This window comes from Oryzias latipes, chromosome 2 (genome assembly GCF_053564925.1).
Source record: "Oryzias latipes strain Hd-rR chromosome 2, Olatipes_Hd-rR_3.1".
In the NCBI taxonomy this organism is placed as follows: Eukaryota; Metazoa; Chordata; class Actinopteri; order Beloniformes; family Adrianichthyidae; genus Oryzias; species Oryzias latipes.
The window spans coordinates 27,259,838-27,272,733 of record NC_136238.1 but is presented as its reverse complement, the minus strand read 5'-3'; the positions used below and the strand labels follow the sequence as shown (position 1 = coordinate 27,272,733).

General features: G+C 45.2%; 2 long non-coding RNA genes across 3 annotated transcripts in view; both read left to right on the top strand.

Annotated features, from left to right (window-relative positions):
- The window catches only part of LOC144988207 (uncharacterized), a 211,330-nt gene that overhangs the window by 38,751 nt on the left and 159,683 nt on the right, over positions 1-12,896 (top strand). The window lies entirely within an intron of this gene.
- Positions 10,185-12,896, top strand: part of LOC144988232 (uncharacterized) — a 61,057-nt gene continuing 58,345 nt past the window's right edge. Inside the window, exon 1 of one of the 2 annotated variants that reach the window (XR_013652077.1) lies at positions 10,185-11,177. This is a non-coding gene — a long non-coding RNA (uncharacterized LOC144988232). The remainder of the gene's footprint in view (positions 11,178-12,896) is intronic. The other variant, XR_013652075.1, reaches the window with a different exon arrangement.

The following is a 12,896-nucleotide window of genomic DNA, read 5'->3' as shown; positions in this document are numbered from 1 at the left end:
GCTTAGGGTTCCGATCAGGAAAGTGAACCCCGAAGAAGAATCGCCTTCGGCGGAGGAAATCTCCCCTGCGCTTCTGACCGCGATCGGAAAGAGAGAAAAGAAAAGAGAAAAACACCAAAGTTTTCCGTTTATCGGAGCCTAGCTTTATTTCCGGATAGCTTTAACCGAAGTGATTCTGAACCTTTTGGCGACTCAAAATCAGATTATTAGTGGAGCCGGCTTTCCGGGGTTCGGTGTCGGTAAAGCGGAGTTTTATCTGTTTAATAAGGAGCTCAGAGACACATGTGGGTGCAGAGAACCGCTGCAGCCTTTATTCTCATTTTCATTCACATATCCTGAAGTTCATCTGTCACCTTATGTCATGAACCTGTCATCCGAACACCAATGCAGAAGTAAACAGTGTTACATACACCTCTCCTCCAGATGAAACGTCCCGATCCAACATAAAACAATAAAGAGGAATGAAAATAGTCTGTTATGTTAGCATTACAACGTTGAAAATGCCAAAAAGTGCTCCTCCATAGACGGAAGCGTCTCAGAAACGTGGAGATCTTGTCTTTAATGGAGAAAGAAAGAATTCAGGTGGACATCTGCAGGGACACTGACGGCTTCGGGCTGCAGAGATCCTGCAAACCACCCATCGATGAATAAAACATGAATAAATCATAAATCAAACTAACGAATTTCCAAACATTTAGAACGTTATCAATAAACATTCAGCTCACCTCTTCAACAAAGTTTAGTCGGTCTGCTGCTGCTGTGTGGCGTACACCTGCTGCTCAGCATGCTCACTTCCACTTAATATCGTAAATTTAATTTAGGACTTAAAATCTTTTAATTTTACTGTTTTTGGTGGCCCTAAATCTCCGTCGTAGAGCAGCCAGCGGGCGAAGCGATTTTTAATCGTCTTTTTAATGCTGCAGCCCGTGCAAGACAGGAGGAGCCAGTGATGATGACGTTTGAGATATCTTTAACTGTCATTCTGCCTAGGCAAAACTGAATTACAGATATCTACAATTGTCATTTAAGATGTGTGACGAGTTGAATGTCGTTTTCAATGACGTCATTGCAGATATCTGTAATTCAGTTTTGCCTAGGCAAAACTGAATTTTAGATATCTCTATCGGTCGTTTCAACTAGTCACAATTAGGTTACAGATATCTTGAATTACAATTCCAACTATCCAAAATGTAATTACGACTAGTCAGAAATACGTTGCTGATATCTACAATGTTCATTCCGGATAGTCAAACTTAGCCTTTTGATGTTAAAATGGCCTGCCATAGGCACTAGGACCCAGAAAGAGGTCCAGGCAGTGACGGTGTTCAGTGACGTCACTCCTCAGTGACGGACATGCTGTCCACAGCAGACTGCAGACCAGCCCACACCAGCAACACCATAGTGAAGTTTGCAGACGACACTACTGTGGTGGGGCTGATCTCTGGAGACGACGAGACGGCCTACAGAGACAAAGTCCTGAAACTGTCCAGGTGGTCTCAGGCTAACAACCTCATCCTGAACACCACCAAGACCAAGGAGATCATCCTGGACTTCAGGAAGAACAGAGCAGATCCACCCCCACTCTACATCGATGGAAACTGTGTGGAGAGGGTCCACAGCTTCACCCTCCTGGGCACCACCATCTCTGCTGACCTCACAGGGTCTAACGACACCATCAGGAAGGCTCAGCAGCGCCTGCATTTCCTGAGAAGACTCAGGAAGAACAATGTGAACCAGGAGCTGCTGGTAACCTTCTACCGCTCAACCACTGAGAGGATCCTGTCCTCCTGCATCACAGTGTGGTTCTCCCACTGCACTGAAGCAGAACGGCAGAGCCTCCAGAGAGTGGTAAAGACAGAAGAGGATCATCGGCTGCCCCCTCCCCTCACTGAAGGACATCTACCAGTCATGCTGCCTCAGCAGAGTGACTGACATCATCACTGACTCCACCCATCCTGCTTTCTCTCTGTTTGAACTGCTGCCCTCTGGAAGGAGGTTCAGGTCCATCAGAACCAGGACAAACAGACTAAGGAACAGCTTTTTTCCACAGGAAATCACCATACGGAATACACACACTTCCACCAACTACACCCACTCTGACTTTTTACAAATGCTAAATCTCTGACTACACATGTGTGCAATATCTTGACTTCTGTGCAATAACACAATATCTACTATGCTGCGCTCACAGCAACTCCACTCATTCCATTCTATTTTGTCCATACATATTTAATATTTAACAGTTTCTGTACATATTGTTCATTTTTTGTTAGAGATGTAAATACAGTTATTCTATTTTATTTTATTTAACTTCCTCACTTCAAGGCTGCTGCAATTTCATTGTATCACCATCTACAATGACAATAAAGACTCTGATTCTGATTTATTTCTGGAAGACGCCATTTTTGTCCCTAAATGTTGGATTCAGTCTGAATTCCAGTCCCACTCCCAGCATTCCTGCTCCTCTTTAGCTCCTCCTCTTCCTCCTGATCAAAGTTTGAAGCCCAGAGCCAAAAGTGCGTCTGCAGCTGCTTCTGCTCCAGCAGCCGCTCCCTCTGCTCCTCCTGCCTCTCCTCCTCTGGGAGCTCCTGCATCCTCCTGCGCTCCTCCCTGTCCTCCAGCATCATCAGGAGGCTTTTAAAAGGCTTTCTGGAATGTTCCAAAGCAGAAACCTTCATCATTGGAAGATGGAGGAAGACTCCAACACTGACAGACAGACAGACAGACAGGAAGTCTCCTGGTTTTTCTGCTTCAGAAGGTTTTTGGGAAACTGCAGAGTTTTCTTTGTGGAGCTAAAGAGCTGCTGTCAGTCTGCTTTGGTCCATCAGGAATGAAGGTCAGGACTGAGAGGAACCTGAAGAAAGTGACTCTTCATCATCTGCTGCTGAAGAAGACAGAGGAAGATCCACTGTGAGAGCAGCTGCAGAAAGCTTTCTGCTGTTTTTCTCCTCTGAGAGAGTTTGGAGTTCCCAGCAGTTTGAGTGGAGCTGAAGCAGCAGAGCTGAAACAGACGTTCTTCTGCTCCCATTCAGCATGAACGGACAGATCCACTGAAGGCCGGCCTGAAGCTCTGGCTTCCAACACGTCTGCATGGATCCAAGCGTGTGCAGTGTGTGCTGACATGCTGTTCTCTGAGGAACATGTTGGTGTCTGACTGGATCTGAGGACACAAACAGCTGCTGACATCTGAGAGGGTCAAGCTGCAGAGTGGCTCCTCAAAGCTCACGTCTCTGTGACAAACATGATGCTGCTTCTGTCTGTGCTCCACCACTAAAAGGACTGTCCAGAGTTGGTCCTGATCCGGTTCTAGTCTTTCTGGCTCCAACTTCTCTTTGCTGTCAGGAACCCTTCATGTTCTCTGCCTTCCTCACATTTCTGTCTTCTCTCTGGGCTTGAAGCCCAAAAGGAGCTGAAAGCTGCTGACTTCAGTCTGATCCCATGTTCTGGATCATCCGTGATCCTGAAACACGCTGCTGGACCCGTGATCAGAGGAACCCAGGAACCGGAGAACGTCCCAGAACACGCACACACATGTGGAACTGTTCTGATCATCTGTGTGTGTTGACAGTGAAGGAGAGCTTTGTCCTTCAAGAACTTCATCTTTGAAAAAACTTTATTGACTCTGACAGAGTTTCAGTTTGAATCCATGTGGTTTTCATTCTTCCATTGAAGTTGTCTCCAGAAACTAAAGATCTGCTGAATCAATGCTCCTCTGAGAACTTTGGAGCTTTTCTCTGCATCTGTTTATTTTTTTTTTTTTACCTTGTCCTGTCCAACAGCTGGGCAACAGATGAGAGCTGAGGGCCTCTTTTGTTGGACATATTTTACTTTAACAAGAGGGGTTATTAATCTTCAGACAAACCAAAGGTATGTCTGAATAAACCCCTTTTGTAATTGAGGCCAAACTTTATTAATTTCAAACATGTTTGAAGATCTTTGGTGTTGGACCGGACGGAAAAGGAAAGAGGGGAAGAAGAGAGAGGGGGGGAAGGAGGGTGATAGTAGGAGGGGAAGGGGGATAAGACCATGAAGCAGCATACAGCAACAAGTTTACTGGTTGTTAATCATTATGGTAAGGTTCAAATGCAGTACAAAAAGGGCGGGGCCCGTCCACACACACACCCAAGTGTCAAACACACCTGCTAGCTGCAAAAATGTCCATCTGTCGACATGTACACAAAACAGATAGTGCTCACACGCATAATTATGCCTTAAAACCAACTAGTGTGAAATATTTCAGTCATTCAGTCACGCAAACCGCCAGTGCAAAGGTGAGCCAACACCCGTGCTCAGGTGAGTGCTCATGTTCTTCTAAAATGGATGGTGGAATGTGTAAAGAAGGAGGGAGAGCGCCCAGCCATCCCCACCCCAAGACCCCCACCGCAGCAGCAGCGGCAGCCGGAATCCCCCCCACGCCACACGGGAACCGGCAGGGAACAACCGCCGCCCGGGCGACCAAGCCCGCCACCCAGGCCAGGGCCAGCAGGACCGCCGCAAGGCCCCCATAGCCAGAGAGCAGGGAGGCACGGAGGGAAAGAGAGGGCCGCCCCAGCCCAACCAGGGGAACAGCCCCCCCGCCGCGCCGGGAGAACCCAACGCAGGGCCCCACCGCAGAGGGACGCCCATAGCCCCAGACGAGCACCCCACCACCACCCAGGAGTTCTGGGCATCCCCCCGCTCCAACCCCAGGTACAAGCCAGGACCCCCCAAGGGAGACCCGCTCCGCACTCCAGGCAGCCATCCGCCCGGCCCACGGTTGGTCCAGGGAGGAGCAAGGCAGGGGCCCGCCGCCCCCGCCCAGGAGGGGGGAACCCCGGGGAAAAAAAGAGGGCCCACAAGGGGTGTTGTAAATATGGCCCGACCAGGCTCGGCCACAGTTGGAAGTTTGGCGGGGCCCAGCGCTCAGGAGCAAGGACCAGAACCCACCCCCCAGGGACACCAACACCCCCGGCTCAGATGTAATGTGAACCCCCCCACCGCGCGGAGAGAGCACCGCCGGGCCCAGGAAGCCGGCACCCCGGGGACACGGCCGCCGTTGCAAAGGGGCCCGTACCCCCCACCAGGGAAGAGGCAGGGGACAGATGGTCCTAGGTCCCACCTTCCTTGCAAAATGTGTGTGCGTGTATGTGTGTTTAAGAGGGTGTGTGTGTGCATGTGTGTGTGTTTATGTTGGGATGTATATATTGAGGGGGGAGGGGTGTCTGTACTAAGGGGGGTGCAGTTAAAATTGGCGGGTAGGGCACTAAGGGGACATCTCCTGATTACTCACAGTGATGTCCCCTCACCCTCCCCACCAAGGGGCCCTAAATGTCTAAGGTGCGGTTAAAATTGGCGGGTAGGGTGGTAGGAGGACATCTGCTGCTTGCTGGCAGTGATGTCCAAGCACCCCCCCTACCAAGGGCCCTACATGTCTAAGGTGCAAATAAAACCGAAAGAGGGGGGGCCCACTCCATACGGCAACCATAGGAGGGGGGGCCACTGCCTAGTAAACCCCCCCCCCAAGGCTCATCGCAGGCTAAGCCCCCCACCCCCTCACCCTATTATGAGGTTATTTGAGGAAGGGGGTAAGTTGGGGACAGCTGGTAGACTGTCCCCCGGTGGTCAAACAGCTGTCCCCCCCCCCCCCCCCCCAGCAAGGGGGCCAGGCCCACCCAGCCCAGGGGCCCCACCCCCGGAGGCGCCGACACCCCAGGCCCAGCACCACCCACCCCACACAGAGGGAGAGGAGCCAGAAAGCGCCGGCCCCCCCCGGAGCAAGCCCAGGCCCCCACCCCCAAACGCCGGCCCTAGAAGAGCTCTGGTCAGGCCTCGACGGGACCGAGGCAGCCAACCGGCCGGGGAAACTGCCGATGGCCTCAGCGGAGACCCCGACCCGTCAACCCCCCCTGCCCCGTACCAATAGTGGCCCCCCCTCCCCCAGAATGCCCCCCCAAAGGACAGGGCCGACAAGACGCCCCACCCCACCCCACCCCAGACCCCGCAGCCGAAGCGGATGACACCCAGAGCGCCCGGGGGCCCCAAGAGGGTTGTCCTGTCCCGCCCCAGAGCCAGGGAAGGGCTGATCCCAGCCCCAGGCGTAGATGGGAAGCCCATCCAGCGCCGCTGGGCCCCCCCCCCCGAGCAGCGCCCCCCGCCAACCCCCCCCAGCACAGGCAAAGGGACCACCCCCCCAAGCCAAGCCAGAACACCACCCCACCCCCCCACCACGCACCCCCACACCCAAGCCCAGAGGACCACGCAGCGCCCCAGCCCGCCCCACCCCGGCGCCGGACCCGACCCCCCGACCAACGGAGCCCCCACCACCCCCCGCCAGGCACCGGAGGCCCCGGCCCCCACCCCGGCCCACGGCAGAAGGGCAAGGAGCAGCGACGACCAGGCCCCCCCATCCCCTAAGTCATGGAGTCAGCTACGGGAGACCAGAGAGACCGAATTCTTTCAAAGTTACTTGAACCTTGGGCTGACATTTTTTCCAAGCTGATCTGATCAAGCAGCAGATTTCTGTGTTGACTTATATTTATATTTTTCTTGCTTTTCCAATTTATTAAAATAGTTTTTTTAGCAATGCAAAGAGTTATGAAAATGACAGAGCCTAATCCTCCTTCTACATCGATGGCACTCATGTCACCAAGCACACAAAGTGACGGTGAAGCTGTGATTGAAACCTTAAGCCAGACTGATAAATCGGCACATACCTGCCGCCAGAGAGCCTGGACAGGCGTGCAGAACCACAGTGCATGCATGTAATTGTCGGGTAGATTACTGTCACAGTGCTGACAAATGTCTGAGTTGCTGAGACCCATCTTGAACATCCTCTGTCCAGTGTAGTAAATTCTGTGAAGGGTTTTAAAATGGATTAGCTGCAGATTTGGACTTTTTGTCAGTTTAAAGGTGTTTAGACAAAGTTCTGACCAAAAGCTTTCATCTGTGCTGATGCTCAAATCCGCATCCCATTTTGTTGTCGGAAGTGAAATGTTATTATCTAATTTACATAAAAGTTTGTATATTTTGGAGAGAGTTTTATTCATTGAGAAATTGATCAGAGTGGTAACTACATCTGGTAGCTTTAAATCATTGTCTCTGTATTTAAATTTTTTAGTAATACTTGATTTAAGTTGCTGATATTCCAAGAAGTTATTTATTCCATGTTTGTCTTGAAGTTCCTGGGGAGTTATGAATCTTCTATCAATAATTATATGCTCTAGATGTTTTATGCCCCCTGCTTGCCAAGCTGGGAAGTGGATAATTTTTTTGTTTATGAGGATGTCTGGGTTGTTCCAGATGGGTGTCATTTTGCACGGTTGAATTGATGATTTTGATATTTTGAGAAATTCCCACCAGGCTGTTAAAGTGGCGTTTATATTAATACTTTTGAAACAATCCTGTTTTTTAACTGTTTGGCTAATAAATGGAAGATCTGACAGGTTGATCTTTCCACATAACGCCTGTTCCAAGTCTAACCATGAGTTGGTTTCTGGATTATTTTTTAACCATTTTAAGATGTATTGTAATCTATTTGCAAGAAAGTATTTGTGGAAATTAGGTAATTCTAATCCTCCACAGTTTTTTGCAGATTTTAAAGTTTTTAGACTAATTCTTGCAGGTTTATTGTTCCACAAAAAGCTTGATATGGATGAGTCTAATGTTTTGAACCATTTTAGTGGCGGTTGTGTGGGAATCATTGAAAAGAGATAATTAACTTTGGGTAAGATTTTCATTTTTACCGTGGCTACCTTGCCCATAAGGGACAGAGGCAGGTTGGTCCAGCGTGTTAGATCGTCCTGTATGTTTTTCAGTAATGGGGTGTAGTTTAGCTGCACCAGTTCTGATAGTTTGGGGGAAAAATTGATACCTAGATATTTGATATTTCCTGATTTAACTGGTATTGTGAGTCTTTGCTCCGCATTATTGTTCAGTGGTAATAAAACAGACTTATTCCAATTAATGGAATAGTCTGATATAGAGGAGAATTCATTAATGATTGTTGCCGTTTCATTTACAGAATGTAAATTACTTAAAAACAGTAATATGTCATCTGCATAGAGACTAATTTTATGATGGCTGTGTTTGGTTTTAATTCATTTAATGCTCTCATTCTGTCTTATTGCTGCAGCTAGAGGCTCAATAAATATAGCAAAAAGAGATGCATCTGTTCCACACTTGAATGTGCAGAAGATCAAAGCGCCGGACGCTCTGAGCTTCAGCGTTCCAGTCAGCAGCTGCTGAACCAAAGCCAGCAGCAGGTGAGGATCTGGGCCTCAAAGCAAACGGACAGAAAGATGAATGGAAGAAGGGATGGAGTCCCAGTGTTGAAGACATCAGCTGGAGAAGCTCTGAGGCTCTTTCAGGTGGGCGTGGCAGCGCTGCTGCTTTCCAGCAAACCAAGCAAACTGCAGCATCTGTGATCTGAGAGGCTGTTGGTGAAGAAGAGCATCATCAGCATAGAACTGTGGGCCGTTTGGGTTCAGAAGAACAGCTTCATGATGTGGAAAGAATCTGTGTCCTTCAACAGGTCCAGAAGATCCCAAACATGGAAACTGGAAGCAGTTTGGATTCCGGTTTCTTCCTGAACTTTGAGGATCCAAATGCTGAAAATGGAAGCTGACAGAAAATGCAGCAGACTTTACCAATGTGCTCAGAACACTAGAACATCCACAGAAGAAGAAAACACTGTTCTAGTGGAACATCTACAACTTCTGTCCATGATTCAGAGGAACTGCAGAAAGATGACTCCTCCCACTTTGGGTTTGGTCAAATGTAGAAAAGAAAAAACAACCAAATCAAAACAATTTGGATCAATTCTGGCAGAAAATGTTGTAACTTTTCAACTTTCAGGAAAAAAAATCTTCAAAGAAATAAACCTATTTTAGAATCTATGAAGAACACTGACTGGAAAACAGCACCAGACTGCTGCAGCTGCAGACCTTCAAGTGACTGTGGGAGCTGCAGCAGCTGCAAACATCTGGACTTCCTGCTGCAGCTGCAGACCTTCATGTGACTGTGGGAGCTGCAGCAGCTGAGGAGCTCAGCATCTCTGCAGACTCAGACGGAGCTCAGAGCTTCTGAGTTGTGGAAGTTTAGTGTCTGAACTTCTTGTAGGTCCTGCTTGGTTCAGGTTGTTGCTGGTGGTGGAAAGAGCTCCTGCAGACCTCTTTGCTGTTGGAAGGATCTTCTGTCTGCAGACTCTCTGATGCTTCAGCAGGAGGCGCTGCAGTGTGGTCCTCCTCATGAGTCCTGAAGCTGCACCGTCAGCTGCAGAGCTTCAGAGCTGCTTCTTCTCAGACCACTTTCTTTGGTTCTAATGTTTTATTATATTGTTGTTGTTATCATTATTATTATTATTTATTTATCTTAATTTCTTTCCCCCCGCCATCGACATCATAATATGAGCGACAGACAACACTCCAGACCAGCTGGTGGCGCTAAAGCACCATGACGCTGTTAGCCAAACAAAGAAGAAGAACAGCACGAGGCGCTGGCAGCCAATGAGTTATATTACTAGAGGAGACACGCCCGCTTTAGAAGCATGGCCGACGGTGGCGGAGCGCGACGCCATCTTGGTGAGGTCGACAACGCCCACATGACATTGATTTCCATTGATTTTAGTGGTGTCTTAGTAGCTTTTATAAACTGTATATATTTTTAGATTTAAATATATTTATACATATATATAAATATACTATATTTTATGTATATAATGTATATATAGATACATCATTTGTTGTTGTTAAAGAAGAGAAACAGTCAGCCTTAAAAGCTCAAACTTGAATGAAAATGCATTGTTGCAGGACTTCTTACAAATAAAAAAAAATTAATAAGAAATAATTTTTATAATTAATTTCTAAACATTTAGACGTTTTAGACCTCTTTGACATGCAAATTAAATTATTTAGAAAAACCCAACAATAAGTCAAAAATAATAATAATGATAATAATAATAATAATATTAATAGATCAATAGTAAGTCAATACAAACAATAAATAATAAATAAATAATAAGTCAATAAATAATAATAACAATAATTATATTATTATTAACAACAATAATAATAATAATAATAATAATAATAATAATAATAATAATAATAATAATAATAATAATAATAATAATAATAATAATAATAATCAAAGGAAGTCCAAAAGTGAACAATAGATTTACTCTAACAAATAATCTGGCCTCTTATCAAAATGTGTTTCCACAAATGTTTTGAACAGCCAGACCGTATTGCTAGCTGGTACCACAGTGATCCATCTGGGTTAACTCTTTTTATTGCCAAGATCCACTTTTTCCTGAAGTCTGAGTCCATTGAAAACCTGCAAGAAAAGTTCAGTCACTGAGTCAGAAATGTATAAATCTGTATAAATAGCCTAGTATGCTGTATACAGGTTTAGCAAAATAAAATGTACATTTATATTGACAGCAAAATAAATGTACATCATGCAGCATGTTGATAATAGCCCTGCAGCATCATGAATGTCAACATGTGTTCTATTAATGAAGCCCCTGCAGCCTTAAAAGAAAAAAAAATTAAAATACTTACTTAATGATAAAATGGACTAATTTTTTCTAATTCTGTCAGTTGAAACCCGCACAATGAACTGGCATTATGCAAAAAATGTGTTCACATGCATTCACTGCAGCAGTAACTTGACCTCACCAAGATGGCGGTGCTCTCCTCCCATGAGGAACCACGTGATGTCTCCTCTAGTGATATAACTCATTGCTAGCAGCGTTAGCTTGTTAGCAGGCTAGCAGCGTTAGCTTGTGTTGAGAGGACGGTTGTGTTTTGTTGGGACGTTTGTGAGGTTTTTGGACAGAAAGGACGATACGTGGTTCGTGTGGGAACTCTCAGCATTTTCCAAAGTGTCGTAAATGAGTGAAGAAGTGTTGAACAGAAAGACAACGTGGATTGCTGTGATTGTGAGACTAGCAGATGATCGATCGGAGCTGCAGTGAAGAGGACGGCGGTGTTTGTGGGAGTTGGAGCCGAAGATCGGAGCAGGAACCATGTCTTCCCTTCAGTCTCTGAGAGAGTTGATCAGCGAGCGACTAGCTGCTGCTGCTGAAGAAATCTGCAGACTCTGTGAAGGAACCATCGTCCAGTACGAGCAGGAGCTCTGTCGTCAGCGCAGACTGCTGGATGTCATCTGGAAACCACAGCTGCAGCTACACCACATAGGTATGTGACCTTCATCAAAGAAACAGAGAAGCCCTTTGAGCTTCATGCTTTTCTTTTTGGGGATCCGTCTGTCACTCAGTGGTGGTTCTACACTAACTTACTGTCCGCGCGATAAACCAATCATTTTCCTGTTTTTACTCTTTGTGCGAATTGCTCTACACAAATAAAATTGCCTTGTCTTCCTCTCACAAGTACAATTCACCAAAAAGTTACTTAACCCTCCTGTTATCTTCATTTGTGAGGAACAGAGATGATGTTCCTGGGTCAATTTGACCCGGTTCATGTTTTATTAATTAAAAAATGTCCGAAACCCAGAAAATAACAAGCAGTGTGAACATTTGATAAATAACTACTTAGTAATAATTTTATCAGTATTTAGTGAAATGGTGTTCCTTACCTCTAACAGGAAGTGGTTCAATTATTAGATAATTCACTATTTTTTTTAAAAATATACATGTTCAACCTTTTTTTTTTTAATTTTCACTACTGTATTACTTTTGAAAGACTAACTTATAAAATACAAAAGTTTTACATAACATTGAAACATAATCTTGAAATTTTGTTTTACATACACACACTGTGAACCAGAAAAAAACAAAATCACAATACAACAGACAAGCAATTGCAATATGAAGTTGTGTGTGTGTCTGTACAAATAGACAGCACAAGAGTGACCAGTCATCACACTGTGCTTTGTGCAAATTACTTTTGCACATTTTGCACAGGTCATGTCATTTTATGTGGCCCTTCAGAGCATAAAAGATTTTAATTTCTTAAAATAAAAAATTTTGTGCATTTATTCATATTTAGGGGATATCGGACTTAAAATATTGGATTGAACAACTATACATTAGGACTTAAACACTGTCCATATAACCTAACCTGACAGAATCAAACTTAAAATAATTTATTCTAGATTAATAAGCAAACATATTGTTTTTATGCAACTACAATTGTAACTTTAAAATGTTATAATAAATAGATAATGAGTTATTTAACATTAAGGAGTAGTTACATTTATTTTGAATTACATTTAGTTACATGTGAATTACATGTACATCTGGCCCTTTTAGGACAGCCACTATGCTGATGTGGCCTTCGGTGAAAATGAGTTTGACACCCCTGGTCTAAGGGAAGGGATGGCCATTTAATTTAGTCTGTTTAGTTAGTTCAATTTAGTATTTTACTATTTAATTCTATTTATTCATGATCCTTTTGATTTTATGTTTTACTTTTTCATTTAGCGATATGAAGTCCATCAGGACGACTGTTGTTATGGATTTGGGCTATACAAATAAAATTGAATTGAATTGAAATGACTTGACTTGACATGGTCACATGAGTCACTGCCATCCTAGTGGGCCCTGGCACTGTCTTTATTATGTTTTTCTGCAGACAGGTTTGTCTGACGCATATTTGGGGATGAAGAACAATGTATTTCACCATTCTTTGATATGAATGTCTTGCTTGGAGGAACAGGAATAGCAATTCCCTCATTTGGTTCAAAATCAGAATCATTAGAATCAGAATTTAGCTCAAGATAGTCTTCTTCTGATCATGATCAGTGATGAAATCCAGAGCCTCCTGGACTGTCATCTTTCTGCTTCTGCTGCTCATTTTCTAAAGGTCTGCCTGTGTAATGTTGGAAGGACTCCCATGCAGAGAATCTTTTATGTTTTGCCCCTCCCCTGTTGAGTGTCCACTGAATGTGGGTTGAGT